Genomic DNA, 19,875 nt, shown 5'->3' with positions numbered 1-19,875 from the left:
TGGAGCATTCAGAGAAGTGAAATCATTCTGTGTTATTATTATCTTTGTAAATTACATCTTAAGAGTTGCTTGGTTGTGTGTGCATGTGTGTGTGTGTGTTTTTGAGGACTTTATGATGGCAGTTTAGTCTCAGCCATGTAGCACAAAGTGTTTCTTTCATTATTAACAATAACTGAGCCAATGAAAATGCTTTTAAAAATACACCAGACAAGCAGTTATCCGGCTCTTCCTTTTCAACATCCACAAACCATCTTTTAGCATCTTATAAACCAGCATATAAAACAGCTTTGTAAACATCTGCTTTTCATTGTTAATTGTCAGGAAAAATTAGAGGCTTAAATGCTTCTTTTGCATCACTTCTTAATCCTGTAAGAAAAGCGCTAGATTCTCACCACTCTCCCTTTTCTAGAGCAGGTCCTTCAGACTGTCCCCCCCCCCACCTTTGTAAAATAAATAAATGTTGGCTCACATTTATTAATGGACAATTTAACATTTTAGATTTCTAAACATAACAACCTATTTTGCAGTGCTATGAATGAGTCACAGTGAATGCAGAATTTTACATATTTCCTGGGAGCTATAAAATGCAGTTTCTTTTATATTTTGATGCTTACCCCCCAAATGCTTTTGAGGGTTGCTTCTATCTTTTTGAGGAAAACTTCAATGAAGTGCTAATAAAAATATGAAGACTTTCAAAATTCTCTATAAATGACTCTTCCCAGGAGCTGGTGAATGATAGCTAGCTGTAAGAAGCTCATAAATGAAACAGACATTTTACGAAAAAGTGGGGATTAAAAATTGTAACAATGCTTCTTTAGTTATTTATCTAGCAAGAAGCACAATAAAAACAATCTTCTTACAGCATCATAGTGTTTTGTTTTTAAATATTTTTTCCATTTAAAAATCCCATTTGCTTTTCCCCTTCAACCCTATCCTCAGAATCAATGCTGTTGCAGTCTGCCTGGCAAAGATTTGCTTCAGGTACTGTTCACAATACACAGTAGCTGCATTATAGAAGTGGGTGGAAAGGCAATCTCTTCACAAAATATGTTCAACTTTTAAAAAGTATTACCCTTACTCTAGATTTGCCACATATAAATCTCCTTTTGCTCCTCTACTCATATTGGGGGGCGGATATCTCACAAATATATGGTTTGCTCATCTTTAAAACATTTTCTTCACTTACAGTCAGTCAATTAAACATTTACTCAGTGTATTTATTTTAATTTCAGACTCTTTAAAATATAAATCCACCCAGCTGCATCTTAACAGAAAGAGGTGCCTCAGAATTAGAACTTTAAAAGGCAATGAGAACAGGCAGATTATATTTTTGTTTTGTTTTTTCTCTGCCTTGGAATTATTGCTTTTATGTAAACGTTGACTTTTTATTACCAAAATAAAAAAAACCCTTTAATGAAGAAGGAAGGAAAGAAAGAAAGGGCACAAACAACAGTATTGTAAAACACAATATTGCTGTGATTTGCTTACAGCAGTCATTGCCAGTCTGGTGCCCTCCAGGGATTTTGGACGCAACTCTGTGCCAAGGCTGCCTGAGGCTCAAGAGTTGTAGTCTAAAACAACTGGAGGGCACCAGGTTGGCAAAGACTGTAATACTGGAGCTAGAATCCCATTACTACCTTCTGATGTAATGCTTTCAAGGGAACTGATTATTGTCAATGTAGTCCATAGGGTAAAATTACATAACGCTGCTTAATGCATTTGTGTATTAATTTCCGTGGTATCATAAATCTAAGAAGCCTTAACATTTCATATCGCATTAGAATGTAAAGTCCCTTGTTGTGAAGGCTGCGTGTTTACTCTGCAAATAAAAATGCCCCTGTCTTTCAAGAGCTGTTGATAGAAACACTGGAAGACACTACCTGTAAAATGACTTCGTTCAAGTTAATCTGTAATTAAACCCTGATAATATTTGAAGATTCTATTTAAGAATGTTTTGCTGTTGCAATAAAATATAGTCTTCATTTGTAATGTGCTATTGAGCACTTTTAAATGTTAATGGATAATTCTTAGGTTCATTTGCTAATTATTCAGATAAAGAAATCAACACCGTTGGCCAATTCCTTGAAACCTTTCTCGCAGCAAGTCCATTTGCTGTTTGTACTTCCACAACTTTCAAAAAGCTAAGCATAAGTAAAAGTTAAAAGAATTATCACATTTAAGCTGAAAATTGAATTCATTTAGAACCCCCTCTAATATAATAAAGCATTATTAAATAGAGAGGAGAATGAGAGCCCTTCTTTTGACTAAAATCTACCAGTACTTAATTTACATTTTAGAACTGATGTTAGCTAAGCATTTTACTAATTTTATCTGCTACCTTGACTGTGTGATATTCCTAATTACAATGTTTAATCCTTTACACTAAAGCATGCCACTGTTACTATTATTCTCTGACTCCATAAACTCTCTTACTTGCCTTTTTCCCTTCTCTATGCAGCTTTCAAACAATTTTATTAATTTGATATCTTGCTTCTAGAGACATCTACTTGGAAACTTCATCCAAGCATTTACCAGCTTGTAATGGGGAAAACATTGGTTCTAAGAATATAACTGCTAGATATTAAGTACTATGTTATATAGTACATTTTTCTTTTAAAGTAATAATAATAAAAATATTAATAAATAAATTTGTAATTATAATTATAAGCATTATTATTGAATGTGGGCAAAGTGGGATCAATATGCAAGTATAATATATGCACATACAACCAGCATATAGAAAGTTTATATAAATCCATCACTTCTGATAATGTTTTCCCATTCAGGCATCCACACGCAAGTGACTTAGACTACTCTTGAAAGCATGGGAATTTGGCTAGAGCACAGATGTTCTTGTGCTCCTTTTATTTGTTTAAATGGGGCTTGTGCAGACAAACTTTTCAGCAGGTTGTGTTTTAAGCCCTCGCTCACTGATTTGCCCCATGGATGTGTGTGGAATGAAAGGCAGTTAGCTTAATTTAGCTTTATCCTGCTCTTGACATCACTAGTGCTTTCTATGAATCATCTATATGTCATCTATAGGTAGATGCAGCTATAGCTTAAGGAATGAAACAAACACTGTCTCTACACAGGTACAGTATCAATTCATTTAGGAGTCTTAGAGACTTCACAATTTGACTACTGAACTGGGGCAAAGTAATAATTTTATTTGTGTGACCACAGGCCATAACAAGCTAAACTTGGCTGACCCCATAAACAAATAAGGAATGCCCTTTGCCAGCAGTCCAGATCTACACCAATCAATGGAAATTGTGTCATTGATTTCCCAGGCGTGCAGACAGCAGCCTGTGATTCAGTATTCCTGGAGGCGATAAGCACTTAAGATTTTCACATCTGCTTTGGGAGAAATGTTTTTTCCTCTGCACAGGCACTTTTTTTAATATAAGGAAAGACTCAGAAATCAGGGACATTACTATGTACACTAGAGTAATCATCAATTAGCTGGCTTGGCTTCTGTAAGGAATTATGGTTGCTCAGGGCCTTTGCTGCCCTACTGCAGAGCTTCCTTAACTTCTACTTTGCAGCCCAATCCTATGCTTGTGTACTCAGAAGGACTTTCTTTGCAGGTACAACATTATCCTATTTTGGCAGAGAGACACAAAACTTCTTTAGAAGCTCTGGGTACATGCACTGGTGGCTGCACAACTAGAGATGATTAGAGAATATGAAAATCTGAGGCAACATACCTGTAAGCCCCCTGGAACTCAGCTGGACTTACTTCTGAGTAGGCAGTGGATAGGAGTTCTCAAGTTTCATATTTGAGAGCTGTCAAGGACTTGTACTACTATTTTATTTTTTTAAAGACATGTTCAAAAGAAAGTTTTCAAAATAATGAGGTCAGTTTTTCTTCCAGAGACATATCCAGAAAGATCTAGCTAGTGATGGCTGGATAAAAGAGCACAAATTTTGTTTTGTATTTTCTGAAACAGCACCTTCCTTGTTCACCATGTTAGCTATCCCAACTTTCACTTTTCTTTTAACTGTTCGCGATTTTTAGTTTCCTTGGCATTGAGGTACCCACCAACCTGATGTACCACTTTTTGCTCAGATAGCAGAGAAATGGGAACAACTATTTTAAAAAGAAGATACTTGACTAATCTCCAAGTAAATAGGTTGTCTGTTAAGGGCAACCTGCAGAAGAAAAGTGAATTGTCTCCAAATGAGAATGTTCTGTCAGGCAAGTGATAAGAGGCTTTGTCTACAGGTGGTGGTGGTGGGGGGGTCAACTTATTCAGAAACAACTTCCTGTACTGCAGACACAACCCCTGGGTATTCCTCTCTAAGTATTTCTGCTCAACATAAACTCCCCCTGGTATTTGACGCTAACGTTTGCCTTTCATACTAACAGATCTTACGTGATAGCATTATATGAGGAATCTGTCAGGCCACAGTGTCAACCTGCACCACCCATAGACTTTCTAAGTTAAGGGTTCTGAGAGTAAGGCTTCTATTTGCATAGTTACCAAGGAGTAAGTACCATTGAACTCCTTGGTACTTCCGAGTAAAAACATACATAATACCGCGGTATGAACGGTTCCGAGGCCATGCTTGTTTTCTTTGGGGTGAAGTACCGTTGAACCACACAGGGGGTCTTACTTCAGGATAAACATTCACAGGATCGGGCTGCAAAAAGCGTCGACACCCCTTTAAGCATTTTACTTCCCCGAGACTAATTTTTCTTTTCCCTTCTCGGTTCCACATTTTGTTGAAATGTGTCTAAGAGCAACAAAAGGAACTTTGCGCGAAAACTCAGGAAAGAGCCCCGATTCTTCCTCAGCTGTGTGACCTGAGCGAGTCTTCCTAGTTTGCGCTGGGCTCTTGAATGAGTTGTAGCTTTCATTTTCCTTTGCAAAGGGGCGAAAGAGAAATCTCTCCCCGCCCACCCGGGCTCGTTCAAATCCCGTCAATATCAGTTCTGGTCTCCCGGATCACATGGCTGGGCAAAGCTAATTGATATTATCCGGGAGCAGCCTGAAGAATCAGGATTTAAGTGGGCGGAGATGGGGTAGGAGGGAGAGAAGAGGATTATCAGAAGAATTTCCCTTTCTTTTATTTATTTCAGGGTTGATAAAGCGTTCAGAAATTGAATGTTGGGAAATGATACCAGATCCTAAAGCAGCGCTTAGAACGTATATATATATATTTTTTTTTAAAAAAACCCGTCATGAATTAAAAAGCTGCAGAAATAAAATAAGACTTAGGAAGAAGCCTCGTTGTGTAGCTCTTCAGGCATGTACAGCCCCGAAAGGAAAAAGCAACTCCCCTCGGAGTCCGAGAGATCCCATCACAGAAGGGAATCCCATTGGCCGCTTCCGCGCCCTCATGATGCTCATCCTCCTGGGTGATCTGAGCTGATGCCCTTCTGTTCTTAACTGCCTTCTGCCATTCTCATTAGAAAGGTATTCAACTTCACTTCCCAGTCCTTCCATTACTTTCGCTATGTTCTTATCAGGACCTTTTTAAAAAAAATGGCTTTGCAAAGCGGTAATCCTTAACGCTCCATTGGCAGGCTTTGGATCTGTCCCCCCCCATCCACCCTCTATATTTTCCTTACATGCCGCGGCTGCTATTCGGGGGATGGCCTCGAGGTGGCGTTTTAGGCACATAAACAAAGGCTTCTCCAAAGCGGCGGCGGCGGAGCGCGCGCGTCTTTTCTGCAGTTTACCTCTTATTAGGCTAACGGTGCCGCTAATGTTTTGGTTTTGTGATCCGTCACGTCTGCCTTGTTAGGGGGGAGAGGGGGAAGCGCTGCTCCAGAGAAGCTCCTGACTCTCCTTGCACGCCGAAGAGCGGCACGATTTCACCAAAGACCGGGCGCTCAGTAAAACCCACCAGCCCCTGCCCACTTTCTTCTTTTTTTAAAACTAGGCTTATTATTTATTTTGTGTCAGTTTGTAGGAGCGGGAATTGACACCGCAGAAGGAGCGTCTTAAGACTCCCTGCTCAGCTCCACCTGGCGCTCCGTGGCGGAGCGGACTGCCCACCCGATGTCTGAAGGCGCGATCGTAAATAAAGAGGGAGCCCCCCACACAGCCCAACTTACCTCCCAAGAGCGAAGGGTAACCTCGGGGGCGGAGGAGGAGGAAGAGGGAGCCATCCGAGGCATCTGTCACTCGATCAGTCCTTCCCGTCTCTGCCTGGCGGTGACAAACTTGCAGGACGCCTCGATCGCCTCCCTCCCCTCCCCCTCCCTCCCCTCTCTCTCTCCATCTGCCCCGCTTTCCCCAACTCAGCCTTAACCCATCCACAAGTCAACCAACGGCTCTTCCCACCCTTCCTCCTCATCCCACACACCTTTCACTGGAGGCTGGGGGGCCAGCAGTCCCTCGCGTTTCCTTCTCGCCACCCCCACCCCCCTCTCTCCGACACCCCCCCCACCACTCCACCGCCCCAGTCAGCGTCCTCCCCTAGAGCGCGGAGCAACCAGCCGGTTGCCAGGATGACATTTCCCCTGTAAGGCTCTCTTTTTGAGACCCAGGAAGCAGGTAAGGATGCCAAGGACGATCCCGGCTGCGCAGGGCTTGGAGCAGAAGGCGCGAGAGCAGAGCAGGGAGCGAGAGCGAGGCAGAGGGAGGCAGGCGGGCGGGCGGAGGGTGGGTGGAACAGGGCGCCCCTGAGGGGAGCTGCCGAAAACACGTCTTAAACACAAAAATCTCCGCCGGCTCCTTTGCTGCTGCTGCTGCTGCTGCTGCTCTTCTTCTTCTTCTTCTTCTTCTTCTTCTTCTTCTTCTTCTTCTTCTTCAATTCTTTGCCTTTGCGTTTTGGAAGAGCTCGTGAGGTCCCACGCGCACTTCCTGCACTTTTGGTGGCCCTTTCCCAGTTTTTGATCCTCCCTCTTTTGGAGAGGTGATAGGAGGGGGATAGTTACCCTATGATTAGAACATACACACACACTAATTACGAGTGGTGTTGTCTTGACCCCTGGAAGTTTGCAGAGCCCGGGAGCAGCCCACCATGATCACAGTCACCACCATCATTTACCTTCTTCGAATACCTTCGCGGTAATAATTATTCTCGGTTGCTTTAAGTGCAATACATTTTATTGCCTCAGAGACCATCTACTGTTTGATTGAATTATTCATATCCCCCCTCTTTTTTGGTGTAGAAGACTGCATCTGGGGACTCTGATGTGACGTGTATATTTTTTTCCTCCTCCCCCCCTCCAGGAACAAAGGGAATGTGGAAATGAAAGAGAGAGGGGAGAGAGGCTGGCAGATGTGATGAGCTGCGGCGAAGGTGTATCCAGTTTGGCACTCCCCCTTCCTTCTCTCTCTCTCTCTCTCTCTCTCTCTCTCTCTCTCTCTCTCTCTCTCTCTCTCTCTCTCCTTGCTCTCTCTGCAGCCTCGGTGAATCACAGCCTTCCTCAGGCAGCCTGCCCTCTCGCACTGTAAGTACCCCCAGCCTGCTCTCCGTAGCGGCAGCACCAGCAGCATGCAAATCCCAGCCTCTCTCCATCTCCCCCCGCTTTGCCTTTGCGCTGCACGTGGAGCGCGAGAGGGGTCTTCCCAACCAACTGTCCCAGGCAAGGGAAGAAGTAGTAAAGATTCCACGTGCAACTTTTCTTTCGAGCTGTCTTTGGGCGTTGGGGGGGGGGGAGGAGGACTCCAGCTGGCTTGCCAGGTTTCTGTTTTGTTTTGTTTTCCCTGGGGGGGGGGGGAGTGTAGCGGGGTGTTATTGGCTGGTGGAATTTCAGGCTTTTGTTGTGGTCGATCCCTCTCAAGCGTTGTAGATGAACTCAAAAGTGCCACTTCCGCTCAAGGGACAATACCTCGCATCCTGTCAATAGCCGACTGGAGGGATGATTAGATTTTGTTGTCTTAGGCTGTGTGGATGCAGAGGGGATGCGTGTCCGGTGAGTTATATGGGGTTGGGGTCCTTCTGCTCTCACAGATGCAAATCGCCTTGGGGAGGGAGTTTTGCATTGTCTGGGAATTCAGAACTTCTGGGTCGGCCTGTAAGAGAACCATGTGCTCGCTTTTTGCCTGAGGTAACTTTTTTTTTTGCCAATCGTGCGATTTTATTCCTAAATTTGTCCATTGAAAATCATTCTCTTTTAATTAATTAAAAAGTTGCTTTTCCTTATTACTCCTCCTTCCTCGAGTTATTTTCCTCAGCCTGTAAAAAAGAGAAATAAAAAGAGAGAGTAGACTTTACCAGTGGGGTAAGTTTTCCACAACACTTTACTGGCAGCTGAACCCCGCTGAGTTGCGCCCGGTCCTACTTAAGTTTACTTCGACATGTTAACCTGAGCTCAGTGGAAAATTGCTGCCCCTAATAAAACTGTTTAGGACTGCAGCCTTTCTTCCAAGCAAAGCATCCTTGCCCAGTTAGCCCTGCCAGCTTCAGCGGGATTTACTCTCAAGTAACGAGGGAGCGGTTAGGATCGTAGCCTCACGCCTTGTTGTGCTTTCATAGAATGAACGTGGTTTTAGATGAGCCATGTGCTTCTAGACGGGGCACCGGAGAAGTTACACACCTGGACTTGGGAGGCCTTCGGTTTTGGGGAGACTTGCCTGTGAGGCAGCATGTTGAGGGTGGTAAGTGTGCCTCCCTCAGCTCTCCTGTGTGAGTCAGCAGTGTCAGGGAAGAGAGAGATTCTGCACCATTTGTAGAAAGCCTTGCGAGAACAGAACATCTCTCCCTTCCTAACCTTGATCTCAGAAAAGTTGAGGGTCCTGCACAAGTTTCAAGCGGCATAGGCGCTCCTAACTGTGTGCATAGGATTTGGGGCCGCACGTGGTAGCAAGTCCGAATCTTGCTCGTCTCCTCTTCATTCGATTCAGCAGCCCAGCACTAAGACTGTGGCTGGGTGATCGGCATGAAATCGCCTGGTAGAGGCACTGGGGTTTTTAGTTCTCCAAAGCCCTGCCGGGATTCCTTCAGCTTCCAGTAGGGGAAAGTCCCGATCAGATCAAAAAGCCGCCTTCGGAGACCGGCATCCGATTCCTTAGCAGCTCGCAGTCACTTCGCTGGGATGACATTTTCCCCCTCCTTAAGTTTGACACAAGATGAGGCCGAATAACGGCAATATGGGACTTATTCCAATTGCGCAGTATTTAGAGTAGGGCTCAGCCAGACCGGCGTGTTGAATTCTACCCTGAGGGCAGCGCAGTGCCGGGATACGTCTATGTACCTCTTGATCTGTTTAATCCTGATTTCCGCACTTTGATATAACTAAAAGAATCGTCACCCCGGGGTTGCAAAAATTCCAAATGTCTCCCGCGGGCGATTTTGTTCTCCCTAAGTTTGGAAATATTTGTCGTGCGCTCTACGCCTCCGGCGCTGCAAAAGATGCTCCCCAGTCGCCTGCATGGACATGAGTTTGGTTCCTGGAGCATCTCCCACCTGATGCTTCTTCCGTGCATTGATTGACACAGCACGCCCGACAGGGCTCAATAATGCAGGCATCCGAGGGCAGAGCGTCAGGCAGCAGCCGGCGTTCCCTCGCACGCATGCAAAGTGCGCATTTGGGCCGTTTTCTTATAGATCTCGCTGCAAGGCAAGGCTAGCCGGGTTGGAATCGGGGTGTTGGGGGGGACACCGCAGGTAAAATTAAGTCTCTTATTAGACTTTGCGTCTTTTGGGTGCAGGAGTAGGCAAGTTTACGAATCACACAAGTCTCTTCAACAGCTAGGGATTTGTTTTAGATCTTATCACTCGATGGGGGAAGAAATGTTGCTCCGTATACATCTTAATAATTTGTGTGTCGATTTATTGGGAAAAGAGTCTCAGACTTTATGGCAATTAAAATGTGGTTTTTAAAAATGCACGAGGCTCCCTCGTGATAATGTATAAACTAAACTAGGAGAAATAAGTTTAGTGAAAATCGTGGAAGGCGCTAGGCGCAAACTTTGTTGGTAAGAAAACAATTTGAATGAAAGGAAAGAAATAGTCAAAATTAGAATGTGTTGTAGATGTGCAGTTTAGGAAATTTTGAGGAAAAAAGCTGTCCAGAAGAACCGGATAAATTAAAACGCGGGAAGAGAAACAGGAATGCAGGTTAGCAAAGGACTGCCTTTTTAATTGGGGAGGAATATCAGAATTAAAATGTAAACAAGAACTAGAAAATTTCTAGCGATTCCGACTTTTTCAGAGCAACCCTTTATATGTCTACCCAGAAGCAAGTTCAATTGAATGTAAGTGGAGTTACTCTAAGGTAAGTGTACATAGGGTTGCAAACTTAAAACTACTTATTCCTCCGAAGCGAGCATTTAAATAGGCCAGAATATCTTACGTGGTTTTGTTAGCGGATGAGAAAAGAAGAAACGCTTTCATTAAGTTTTGAAGGATCAATCTCCCCAAGTGAATTGAAATGAAACCAGATTAGGGCAAATTCGCTGTTTCGCTGTTCATCCCTAGGATTTGGGTGGTTGCCTATATTGCGCCGAGCGCTCTGCCCAGGTAGGTGCTGGGATCCCAACCAAACCCGCCCATTTGGGGACTTCAGACACAGCAGTGATGCTCCCTTCTTAGCCTTTTGGAAACGCGTGCAGCTATTTTGGAAACAGAAAAGTTCCCCCGTCTTGATCTGCGAAAGCAGTATGTGGTGATGGGACCGGCCTGGCCCCCAAGCACAAAGGCGGACCCACAAAGCGCCTCTTCTGTTTTGGGGGCCTGGGGGAGAGGCGGCTGCCCCCCGCGCGCCCTCCGCCTCGCATCCCCTTGCGTCGAGGTGCGAAGAATATCAAAAGGGCGAGAGAGGCGCGCTAAGTTTTTCCACTGGTGGTTGCTCACATGATCCCGGCGCCTCCTGGCACTTTGAAAAGCCTCTTTCAAGGTTTGACTGCCCCACACACCTTTTTTTTTTAAATTCCTAAAAAGAAAATGATTGAGAGACTTTTCTCTTTCATGCAACATTAAACACCCACACCCCTCCCTCTTTTGGATTTATTCTCTCCATCTCTTCACAGTTCTACTTCTCTTCCCCAGCCTCGGCTTCTAATTAACACTTCTAAGGAAGTGAAAGTTCCTCAAATGCCTCCCCCCGTTGGTTTTCGGGCAAGGCACCCTCAGGAACAGCGAACCAGCAGTTCAGCTTGAACCCATAACTTAGGGTCCTGTTCTCTTGGCCCGCTTCGAGCTATGCGCCAGTGTTCCTTTGCGACCGCCCAGCACCCGCGTATCAATTCATGTTTATTACTCTGTTTACAATATCTCCTCTTTCCTCCATCGCGGAACCCAGGACGGCGTACACGTGCTTCCCATGCGGTCTCCTATCCAGACGTTCGCCCTTTCTCGGTCCTGCTTAGCTTCAGCCCAGCGGGGGCCTTCGGAACACATCACAAGTCGCGATTCCGCCCAGCGAAAGTCGAAGAGGCCACTTTGAGATAGTTGAATTCAGCGGAGTTCTTCAGCTCGACCCAAAACTCTAAAAAAACACACCCCTCTTCCTCCTTCTAGTGAACTGCCGCCTTGCATCTCTAGCGCACCCCGTAGTTGATGTTAAGTAAGGGAATAGGAAGCAATACCGCAATCCTAGCTAACCGTGTCTACTCAGAAGCAAGTTACGGGTAAGTTAGTTTAGGGTTAGTCCGAGTAAACTCTTTGGATTTCTGTGACCAAGTGCGAGTGCGAAGACCGCAGCCTGCCACCTGACCTTGCCTCCTTCAGTTACGAGTGACTTCTAGCAGCCTGCTGCTGTATGTACTTACTCAGGAGTAAGCCCCACTGTTGTCAACGGAACTTCTTCCAAAGTAAGAGTGCGAGAGAAACTTTGCAGCCAGCCTAAGTCTTCTTTTACAACTCTCTCCGCCACCTGAGCATCCTGACCAGTATTCGCAGGAAGTCAGTCCGTTAAGCTCACTCTGCGATTCTGTGCAGAGTTACTAAGTTGTGAGACTCACCGAGGTTGGCGAGACTTATTTCTATGTAAACCTGCGGGCGAGCGGTCCGCAACGGGGTTTAGGATTACAGGCCGCATTTCTTATATGAGCCTTTGTATCTTCCCTTCTAATTTCTCTGCTGACCTCCCTCTTATTCCCGGCTCCTCTCCCCCTTTCTTCTGTTCTCGCACCCTCTACCTTGTCTTCCCCTAAAAGTTCCGGTACATAATGCGCGGGAAGGAATAACGCTGCAGTCACTTCTCTTGGGAGGAAGGGTCCTCCCCCCCGCTCCCCCTTTTAACCCACTGGGCCACCCCCTTCCCCTCTCCAGTTTTCCATTAAGCCTTGCTTTACCGGTCAGTGTTTGTCGTGCAACCCAAGTACGGTAAGTAAGTATACAGGATCCCATTCTTAAGCACCATGGCTCGATAGATTCACAAATTCATGCCGTATCATAGCTTTTACGCACCTCCCTGCGAGTAAGCCCCATTGATTTCAGTCAAGGGAACAACGCAGCAACTCTTAAACACATTTACTGAATGTCCAGAAGAACTCAGTGGGACATCCAGGTAAGTTTGTGTAGGAGGATCGGCGTGCAGTTGTGTTTAAAGTCAATGTGGGTTCCTTCCTATCCCAACCTAATAGCGCCCTCCTGTATACGTCTACTCAGAAGAAAGACTCATTTGCTTCAAGTAAGTAAGTGGGGCATAGGATTGAAGGCTAAACATCAGTTGCCTTGAAAGTAATTCCTATCGATTTCAACGGGATTTACTTGCAAGTGAGCGTGGTTAGAATAGCATCGAAGGTTAAAAGCGCGCGCAGCATGACCTAAGTAAATCCCACTGAAATCAGCCGGAAGCTTCTGAGTAAATAAGCATAGGATCTGGCAGCGCGGCTGTAATCCTATATAGTGGGATTTACGTCTGCATAAATATTCTTAGGATGGAGGTTTAATTAACCCATCTGCACATAAGATTCAGATAAATCAGTGGAACTCAACGGAAGCAACCAGGAGGGCACGATGCAGCCAAAATTAAGCACTTGCTTAAAGCTCTCATTTAAATGAATGTCCTTACTTTTGGCAGGATTCCCCCACTTGCTTCCTTGACAGGAAGTTCTATTGAAATGAATGGGTATAACTTCAATTCTTCACACATGCGTTTGGCGGTGAGCGTCATTGACTGAACCTAGCGGTGCTTACTTCGAAGTAAACACGCACAGAATGCGGTTGCGCGGCTGACAGTCCGACTGACACATTTGCCACGGGAGTCTTAAGTTCCCTTAAAACCAAAGCCCCCAAGAGGGTGGCTGCAGTCCTAGGCACGCTTTTTTTTTTTTGGCCGGGGAGGGGCAGGAGGAGGTGAAGCGTCACTAACCGCTGAACACGTTTACTTGGAAGCAAATCTGATTAACTTCAGCGCGACTTATGTTCAGAGATGCGCGCTTAAGAATCTCGCAGCCCAGAAGGCTGCGGATTGTCCCGCTGTGCCCCAAAGTGTTTACTCCCAGGAAAGAGCGCGTAGGACTGCAGCCGTCTGCCAATCGTTCTCTGATGAGTGGCGACTGCGAAGGAAAGGGGGAAGCGGGGGGGGGATTGTGGTTAGGAGTGCGCGCGCGCGCCTGTTGTGGGGTGGAGAGGGGAGAGGGAGGGAGAGAAAATAATATTTCACTTTCTCTTTTGTGCTCACTTTCTCTTGGGTCGTTCGGTTCCACGCCCCCCCCCCCGACTTTACCGCTCCCTCCCTGCCTCCCGGCTGTGTTCTTGTTGGTGTGTGTTGTTGCCTCGTCTTGCCTTGCCGTCGGGGGTGGGGGTAAGAAGAGAGAAGCGGCGGCGGCGGCGATATAGCAGCCCTGCCTCCTTTCGCCTTCCTCCGATCAATGCCCCTGGCCACTCACTTTCTGATGTTGCACGACGGGAAATGCTTTGAATACTTACGACATGGCCGCTCACGTTGATTGCCAAGATTGACAGCAGTAAACCAGCGCCTTCGCTTGTATCAGGAGGGGAGAGAGAGAAAGAGAGAGGCGGGGGGAGCAGGGAGGGGGAAGCCAAGCCCAACAACAAACAATAATGAACCCGATTGTAACTAAATCTCCAGGCAACCCGTCAGCAAACTTCTCCTGACGATCTGGATCCTGCGCATCCGTGGCCCGAAGAAACGCAGCCAGCCAGTAGCTCAGTGAATTTATTCCTTTCGTTAGTATTTCTGCAGCTTGTTTACCCCAGCCCTACAGACACTCATTCACCTTTTCCTTCCTTCCGTCCGGCTACGGCAGTTTGTTTGTTTATTGTTGTTATTGTTTTTAAAGGAAGGACCCCCAAGGCTTATAAAACGCCACACTGGATCTCGAAGGAGGTAACTAGGAAAGGCAAACCGGCGCAGCGCTCGTTGTGTTGCTGATACCTGTTGTGGACTTGCGGTCGTGTGTGGTGCGCAGCCTGGTTGGGCTGGGGGGGGGGGGAGACGGCGGACGCGTTCCTTAGTCGTGTTTTGAAAAGGGTCTTCCACGTTTTGTATGTGTCGCTTTATACCAGAGAATACGGTATTGTTTCTCTCTCCCCCCCCCCCCCGCTGTCTTTTAAGGGCTTGCTGGTTGCAATTGACCAAAGCAGCAGCAGTATTAGTAGCAGCCGCAATAGCGGCGTCCGGAGGTAGATTGTGAAGTTAGGGAGATTTCTGAATGAATCCCCGGCGCGGCTGCTTAGTGCTGGACTTTTTGGGGAGGGCGGTGTTGGTGGCGGCGGCGCCGACTGGGATGGGATGGGAAGAGGCGAACTGGTGGAGAAAGTCCTTACGCTTCTGACCTGGGGTGAGTTGCTCTGGGGAGGATCCTGAGGCTGCATAAAAAAGACCCCGCTTCTCTCTGAAATCACAACACTGCTGCTGCTGCTGCTGCTGCCGCTTCCCACCCCCTTTCCTTTCCGCCCCCCAAGTGGTGTGTCTATTTTAAAACGTAGCGACAGATCAGCGTTGTATTTTAAGATCACCCGCTGCCTGCGAACACATGGCGCTCTAGAGATACTGCGCGTAAGAGTGATACCAACAGAGGCAGGCGAGCGAGGAAAAATATAAAGCCCTTAAATCAATCTTTGGGAGCCTAAAGCTTCTGCCATTTCTCCGAAGTCCTCACCCTTGGAGATAGTAAGGATGAAGGAACGAGGGGGCTTTGCTAGCGCCTCTGATTTCTCTGTTAACTTTGTGGTGGTTAAACTTGCCGAGAAGTTCGCTGCTAGTGTGCTTATATATCTGTAGAACAGATCCTTAAGAGAAAGGCGGAGGGGGGGGGAGTATTATACCGCTAGGTGGTAATGCTGGATTTGACCACAGAGGGGCAGTGTATCGAGGATTTGCTGTTCCTGTGGCGCCTTATCTCTCTGCAGGCAGAGGCTGGGATAAAGTTATACTGAAAACTTTAAAATTGATATCACACCCTAATTTGTGTTCCACAGGGAGGGGGAGAGAGAGAAAAAAAGAGTGAGAGCCCAACAACACACAGGGCTCTGCTTACACCATGAGAAGGGGAGCTCTTGGCTGCATTGTGGGCTCGCCCAACATTCAGCTGGGGATTTCTTGCTGTGTCTTAGCTCTCGCCGGAGGTCATGCAAATCGACCTTAAAAGAATGCATAAGCCATAAATTAAAATAAACCCCGTAGCCACGGGCTGATTCATAAGTAGACAATACCTAACCTGGACAAAACGGCTTCCTTTGCGAGCTGGAAGAAAAGAATAGTGCCTAAAGTAAACGCAAAGTAAGTTCCCAGAACGTATTTTCTTTTGCATTAATGTCGTTGTTTTCTGTTGTTATTTCGCGCAACTTTAATCTCAGGGAAACTGCCTTCAACCGCAGTTTTAAGCATACTTTGCAGAGATGGTAGGGAGGCAGCAAGGTGGTTTGGTGGGAGCGCTAGCCCCCCCTTTCATAAGTGGTGCTTCTTGTTTGTCATTTTTGAAGAAGGATCTTATTTTTAAAAAAAATATTAAGATGGGTTTGATGTAATTTATTTTGAAGATCTTTCAATCTTCTGTTGTAAATCTGGTCTGTGTCTGAAAAATTGCATGTCACTTAGCCAGGCATTGTGATTGTGTGTGTGTGTGTGTGTGTGTGTGTGAGAGAGAGAGAGAGAGAGATCACCTGGTGCTTTTATTTTGCTTTACGTTGTATTGTTGAAATGTCGCCTTACAAATATTCCTAAAGTTATATATGAGAGAGGGCGTTTGGCAGGAGCTAAAAGTTCTCTGTTTGATCCAGTGGTAAAACAGGTGTGTATGTCGTATGTATGGGACAGAGTACACGAAGGTGTGTGTGTATGAATGTATACAACATGACACTGTACCACACACACATACAACTTGCACGAGTGTATATAACGGGCTTTTTGTTGCTGCGGCATCTGAAGTCTTCCAGCTCTCCCCCGCCACTCCCGCCACCTTTGGGAGCGCCTTGGAGCCGCTTTGCAGCCGGGGTTCCTTGTGTGCGCGCGCGTCTGAGGAGCAGAGCAGGGCCTTGGGGTCAATCAGAGGCGCAGATCATATTGATTTGATTGCCGCCACCTCTGCTTTGCGGAGGACTCGTTTCCCGGGTGCTTTTTTTTTTAAGGACGGCGAGAAGGGAAGAGGTGGCAAATGTGAAAAGGCAATTGAGCGTTGTTGTGTCTGTGTGTCAGGGTGATCTCGCCGGGGCTTGGGAGCCTGCGGTCAGGAGATTAGCTACGTCCTCCTGGGTGTTCCCCCAAAAACACAGACAGGGAAACTTTCCGAGATAAACAAGTCTATCTGCGCCTGTTGTTATGCAGATAAAGGAGACAGGTTGCATGTGGGTTTCTTTTTTTAAATAGCCCATCGTAGTAGGGTGAGCAGCTTTGAACCTAATTTTAATTTGAAAAGGGAGAGGAACGTACATTTAAAATATATTTTCATTTTTAAAATGACGGTGTGATTGAAACTGGTGGGCATCTCGGTCTAAAGTGACTTTTTACTTTTTGAAAAACCCTGTAGCTGGGTGGGTTTGACTGTGGTTGGGTGGGCAGGTGGTAGTGTTGTAGAAACTGCTTTGAGATTGCAGCTAGATTGCACTTGTTATACTGACTCCCTTGTGTGGGCTCATTGCATCAAACCGCTCTACCACAAAGCAAATCGTTTTTAAGATGGACACAAAATTTGTCCTGCAACGCGAACCTCTGTCTAAAACGTTTGGAAGCCCTGTGCAAGATGTTGTATCTTAAGACTCTTCTCCCTCGCTTTTTGGCATCCGATTTCTGTATGTATGATATCTCCCTTTTATAATTAGTAACCGTATCTCGAAGTTAATCTTTTTAAAAAAATTAAAAATAAATCTGATCCTCTCCTCCAAAGTATTTTAGGGAGGTACATATTTGAATGAAAATAATTAGGTTACTTGGATTACGTTTGCAGCTTGAAGTAGCTTGACACCTGGCAGAGAACTGCTTAAGCGTTTTCTTTAAACTCTGCCTCCTTCTCCATAACTGCATTTCTTATAATACATTCTTGTGTTAAGTGAGAAAGGCTGTTTGTAAAACAATCCCCTGGCTAGTCCCAGTGTTGGGTGAAGCTGATCCTGTAATGGCATTTTGTTTTGAACAGTTGCTGTAGTTGAAGTTCCCTCATAAGGTAAGGTGGCACTGGCTCTCTGAAAGGAGGTCCAAATGCCACATTTATAATTAGACTGCCAATTCAGCACATTGTATCCATTGCTATACAGGGATATACTTGCTGTGTCTGGCCTCTCTCAATAGCCTGTATTCAGAATTAGCCAATTCAACTACTTCAACTTCGGCATCAAATTTAGAATAGGCAATGAGAGAACGGGAGGGGGGCTGAGAGAGAAAGCAAACAATAACTCTGCAATCTCTCCCCTCAGCTGGCCATGAAAGGCCAAAGAATATAAGGAGAGCAATTCATAACAATTGTATTGAGGAATCCATATATCAAATACAACAAGTTTGTCGAGAGGAGTTTTTTTCCCCTTTTTATAGAAAAAAGTTATTTGGGGGGAGGGAACTAAAATCAGCCAGTGTGGATTTAGGGAAAAAAATGTTCCTAGCATGTATTTCTTTCCTTTAAAAAAAATGGCCAAAGGATATAGGACAATTACACCTGTGCTTGCAACTGAACACAGGTCCCTGGCAGGAAAAGTCTTTAGCCCCTCCTGAGGACTATAAGAAGAAACTTTGCTTGCAGGCAGCAGCAGCAGCTCTCCCGCCCCCTGTGCAGTCAGTCACAAGGAGCAGAGCTTCAGGCAAGCCGTGGTTGCTGCTCCTGCAGCCGCCGCCGCCGCCGCCTCCTCCTGCTCGGCAGAGGGGCAGTTGATCGCTCTTCGGCGGAGAGCGGAGGGAATAGGCTGTCGGGGAGGGAGAAGGAAGGTCATTTGCATTCTCAGGCCCTTCCTCTCAATCAACGACCTTCTAATTCCCGGGGAAGGAAGGCGCTGGCTGCTTTAGGGTTAGCTGGCGATCCTCGCGCACGAGGCGGGGGGGGGGGGAGGGTGCTTCGCCGACCGAACTTCTTCAAACTTAACCCCCCCCCCCCAGCTCCCGCCCCAGCTCTGCTCTGTTGGAAGCGACCGCTGAGGAGGGATACAGAGGCGGCCAAGTGCGCCGTCGGCGGCGGCAGGGTCCGCAGGGAAAGTGGGAGGTGAGGCGTCCGCAGGGGGTTTGGTGGTTTGTCTCCAAAGTTTCCCCACAGATGGCGCGGCGGCTCCGGCTCGGTGGGGGCGAGTGGCAGCCGCGGGCCAGCAGCGAAGAACACGCGCCGCAGCGCCTCTGCCTTGCAACACGCCTCGCCACAGCGGCGGGACTGGGCTGGGGGGCGGGGGAGCCGCCGCCGCCGCTGGCCACGCTTTATCTTTCTTTCAGTGCTCCTTCTCGCTTCTCCAGGCAGGCTTGGCTGCAGAGTTTGTCTGGGCCTCGCTCCTTCCCCCTTGGCTTGTGCCAGGAGTGCCGCAACTCGTTTACACTGGATTAGCCCCACTGATCTTAATGCGACTGCTCTGGGACAAATGAGTTGTGTGACTGCTGCCTCCCGCCACTGGTGTCCCATGTAAACATGTCCCCCGCGCTGAACAGTGCAGACGTTGGCATTATTGCACCGCAAATAGGCTTGTATGTGTGCTTATCCATCTCTCTATCTCACACACACCTCCAGTCCAAACTCCACATACACACGCACCCCTCAGGAATGTGTTAGCTATGCAGTAGGCAGTATATTCCAGGAGTATATTATCTCTTTGTGTATATGGCTGTTGGATTGCGATTTTAATTATTTATGTTTGTACACTATGTTGAGTGATATCTTCTGAGAAGAGCAGTGTGAAAATGCCTTAAAATTCTCCTCTTTCCTAAACACAATACTGGAGGTTGGGCATTTGATAGAATGTTATGTGATAATATGATGTGGGTGTATATTTTGGTCACATAAGAGTGTAACAGTTTAGGTGAATGGAATGAATATTTCCATAGGGTGTCATGTGGCCACCTATGAAGTTTGATTGACTAGGTTCAGGGAATGAGAATAAGGATTCTGCTACAGCTATGCTTATAGATTGGCCTTATCAGAAGCAAACCATACTGAATTCATTTTTATTACCAAGTAGGTTAAGATTTCTCTTAATAGTGTAAATACGGTATATGTTTCAATCTATATCAGTTCAGTGTTTGTGGGCGTTGCATACATATATACACAATCCAATGTTCAAAACTATATAGCCTTCAAATAAGGGCAAGCTTTAAAAAATAATTGAAGATAGTTGTATGATGTGAATATGTTGCAGTGCTTCATACTGAGGTATTAACCCAAAACAAAAGTCAGTTTTTGTGGCTTGGGCATGTCTATCTCCTATAGTTAGTCCATTTCTGACATTTTTACCAAATATGTTTTAAAGAGGAAAATAATGGTGTTAAGTTCAGGGTAACTTCTTTCTGTGGGGGTTGGAGAATCAGTGAATGTGTAGGAAAAGCTGGAAAAGGGATGGAGATCAGGCCTTCATACATGAGTAGAAGTAACTATTTTGCTT

General features: G+C 46.1%; 1 protein-coding gene and 3 long non-coding RNA genes across 47 annotated transcripts in view; 1 reads left to right on the top strand and 3 right to left on the bottom strand.

Moving 5' to 3' along the window:
* LOC310834041 overlaps positions 1 to 6,350 on the bottom strand; it is an 18,965-nt gene extending 12,615 nt beyond the window's left edge. Inside the window, exon 1 of the long non-coding RNA XR_014559072.1 lies at positions 6,065 to 6,350. This is a non-coding gene — a long non-coding RNA (uncharacterized lncRNA). The remainder of the gene's footprint in view (positions 1 to 6,064) is intronic.
* SOX6 (SRY-box transcription factor 6) overlaps positions 1 to 19,875 on the top strand; it is a 451,086-nt gene that overhangs the window by 19,341 nt on the left and 411,870 nt on the right. For 6 of the 44 annotated variants that reach the window (XM_083705007.1, XM_083704999.1, XM_083704997.1 and 3 more), the window contains exon 1: positions 14,740 to 15,595. The exons of 1 other annotated variant lie outside the window; for it this stretch is intronic. The gene's annotated coding sequence lies outside the window, so the exon portion shown is untranslated. Of the gene's footprint in view, positions 1 to 7,389; positions 7,409 to 13,468; positions 14,201 to 14,384; positions 14,655 to 14,738; positions 15,596 to 17,406; positions 17,475 to 18,069; positions 18,498 to 19,875 lie in introns of those variants that run through there. 37 more of the 44 variants (XM_083704989.1, XM_083704981.1, XM_083704978.1 and 34 more) reach the window with 26 other exon arrangements.
* The window catches only part of LOC310834350, a 79,972-nt gene that overhangs the window by 34,281 nt on the left and 25,816 nt on the right, over positions 1 to 19,875 (bottom strand). The gene's annotated exons all lie outside the window — the stretch shown is intronic.
* On the bottom strand, positions 7,399 to 13,664 carry LOC310834177. Its single transcript, XR_014559110.1, has 3 exons — positions 13,532 to 13,664; positions 12,920 to 12,960; positions 7,399 to 8,136 (listed from the first exon to the last, which is right to left on the bottom strand). It is a non-coding gene; the product is annotated as an uncharacterized lncRNA (long non-coding RNA).

The sequence above is a fragment of the Podarcis gaigeae genome, assembly GCF_964106915.1.
Source record: "Podarcis gaigeae genome assembly, chromosome: 1".
Taxonomy (NCBI): domain Eukaryota; kingdom Metazoa; phylum Chordata; class Lepidosauria; order Squamata; family Lacertidae; genus Podarcis; species Podarcis gaigeae.
This window is presented reverse-complemented; position numbering and strand designations above follow the sequence as displayed.